Source organism: Triturus cristatus, chromosome 1_1 (assembly GCF_964204655.1).
Source record: "Triturus cristatus chromosome 1_1, aTriCri1.1, whole genome shotgun sequence".
In the NCBI taxonomy this organism is placed as follows: Eukaryota; Metazoa; Chordata; class Amphibia; order Caudata; family Salamandridae; genus Triturus; species Triturus cristatus.
In genome coordinates this window covers 1,026,135,753-1,026,138,601 of record NC_140579.1, presented here as the reverse complement: position 1 = coordinate 1,026,138,601, position 2,849 = coordinate 1,026,135,753, and positions in this window count along the sequence as shown.

The following is a 2,849-nucleotide window of genomic DNA, read 5'->3' as shown; positions in this document are numbered from 1 at the left end:
AGCGACCAGATGGCCGGTAACTGAAAGGACTCCCGTCTGCCCGCCCAGACCCGGGCCATAGCGGTAGGGCTCCCGCCTGATCCAAGGGCTCGGTGGGCACTGCTTCCCGGGGGGGGCTCGGGGACAGCGGCTGGGCCTCAGGCACGGGGAGGACAGACGGAGCTCTCGGGCCCAGGCGCCCCGGGGGGAGGACTGCCCGGGACCCGTGGAGCCCGTCCCTGGGCACTTTGCCACGCCGCGGGCCGGAGGAGGGAAGCCCCGGACGCCTGGGAGGATGTTGCCCGGGCGTAGCCCATCTGGTACCCGGCAAAGAACCGCCAGCCCCGAAGGGGTCTTCAGGCACACCCTGCCCCTACTAATCCGGAGGAAGGCTACACCCCTTTCTTGTAACCCGCGCGCTCCGAGTGACGGAGGGGACCCTAGGCGCGGACGCGCCCTGCCTCCTGGAGACCTGGCTGGGATCCGGGAGGCGAATGGACCCTCATCAGGACTTTCAGGCCGGCCCGGCCATCTGGTCGCCCCATTGGAAAGCATTGCGGGCAACCAGATGGCCGAGGGGAAAGGAGCGACCAGATGGCCGGCAACTGAAAGGACTCTCGTCTGCCCTCCCAGAGCCGGGCCATAGCGGTAGGGCTCCCGCCTGATCCAAGGGCTCGGTGGGCTCTGCTTCCCAGGGGGGGCTCGGGGACAGCGGCTGGGCCTCAGGCACGGGGAGGACCGATGGAGCTCTCAGGCCCTGGCGCCCCGGGGGAAGGACTGCCCGGGACCTGTGGAGCCCGTCCCTGGGCACTTTGCCATGCCGCGGGCCGGAGGAGGGAGCCCCGGACGCCTGGGAGGATGTTGCCCGGGCATAGCCCATCTGGTCCCCGGCAAAGAACCACCAGCCCCTGAGGGGTGTTCTGGCATACCCTGCCCCTACTAATCTGGCTACCCACCCTTCTTGTAACCCTCGCGCTCCGAGTGACGGAGGGGATCCTAGGCGCGGATGCGCCCAACCTCCTGGAGCCCTGACTGCGATCCGGGAGTCAAATGAGCCCTCATCGGGACTTCCAGGCTGGCCCGGCCATCTGGTCGCCCCATTGGAAAGCATTGCGCGTGACCAGATGGCCGAGGGGAGAGGTGCAACCAGATGGCCGGGACTGAAAGGACTCCCATCTGTCCAACCCCAAGCCTTCGCGCTAGGGTTCCCGCCTGCCCACGCAGGGCTCCGTGGCTGCAGGGCTCTGGGGCTGCAGGGCTCCAGGGCTGCAGGGCTCCGGGGCTGCAGGGCTCCGGGGCTGCAGGGCTCCGGGGCTGCAGGGCTCCGGGGCTGCAGGGCTCCAGGGCTCCAGGGCTCCGGGCTGAAGGGTTCCAGGGCTGCAGGGCTTTGGGGCTGCAGGCCTCAGGGGGGGCTCGTAGACCCCACGCTGGGCCTCAGGCATGGGAGGCCCGGCAGAGCTCCCGGGGCCCGGACGCCCGGGGGACCCATGGAGCCCGTCCTGGGCACTTTGCCTCGCTGCGTGCTGGAGGAGGGAGCACCGGACGCCCCAGGGAAGTGTCGTCCGGGCTTGGCCCATCTGGTCCCCGCCTGAGAACCGCCATCCCCAGGAGGGGTGTCCCGGCATACCCTGCCCCTACTAATCTGGAGGAAAGCTACCCACCTTTCTTGTAACCCTCGCGCTCCGAGCGACGGAGGGGATCCTAGGCGCGGATGCGCCCGACCTCCCGGAGCCCTGACTGGGATCCGGGAGTCAAATGAGCCCTCATCGGGACTTCCAGGCTGGCCCGGCCATCTGGTCGCCCCATTGGAAAGCATTGCGTGCGACCAGATGGCCGAGGGGAGAGGTGCGACCAGATGACCGGGACTGAAAGGACTCCCATCTGTCCAACCCCGAGCCTTCGCGCTAGGGTTCCCGCCTGCCCACGCAGGGCTCCGTGACTGCAGGGCTCCATGGCTGCAGGGTTCCAGGGCTGCAGGGCTCCGGGGCTGCAGGGCTCCGGGGCTGCAGGGCTCCGGGGCTGCAGGGCTCCGGGGCTGCAGGGCTCCGGGGGTGCAGGGCTCCGGGGCTCCAGGGCTCCGGGCTGAAGGGTTCCAGGGCTGCAGGGCTTTGGGGCTGCAGGCCTCCGGGGGGGCTCATAGACCCCACGCTGGGCCTCAGGCATGGGAGGCCCGGCGGAGCTCCCGGGGCCCGGACACCCGGGGGACCCATGGAGCCCGTCCTGGGCACTTTGCCTCGCCGCGGGCTGGAGGAGGGAGCACCGGACACCCCGGGGAAGTGTCGTCCGGGCTTGGCCCATCTCGTCCCCGCCTGAGAACCGCCATCCCCAGGAGGGGTGTCCCGGCATACCCTGCCCCAACTAATCCGGAGGAAGGCTACCCAACTTTCTTGTAATCCTCGCGCTGCGAGTGACGGAGGGGATCCTAGGCGCGGATGCGCCTGACCTCCTGGAGCCCTGACTGGGATCCGGGAGTCAAATGAGCCCTCATCGGGACTTCCAGGCTGGCCCTGCCATCTGGTCGCCCCATTGGAAAGCATTGTGTGCGACCAGATGGCCGAGGGAAAGGTGCGACCAGATGGCCGGGACCGAAAGGACTCCCAGCTGCCCACACCGAGCCATAGCGGTAGGGCTCCCGTCTGCCCTTGCAGCGCTCCGGGGCTCTGCACCAGGGTCTCTTGTCCCTGGCAGATGGACACTTGGCAGGCCGCAGGACGTGGGATCCCAGGCCCTGACCAAAAATCAGGAGGCCCGGGGCCGGTCCCTGCTTCTCAACGCAGCCAGGCCGGGGAGATCGGGGAGCCTGCCCAAGCACGAGGGACCCCAGTCCCGGGCACACGGTCCCTCAGGTTGTGCGCTCGTTTTCCACAATT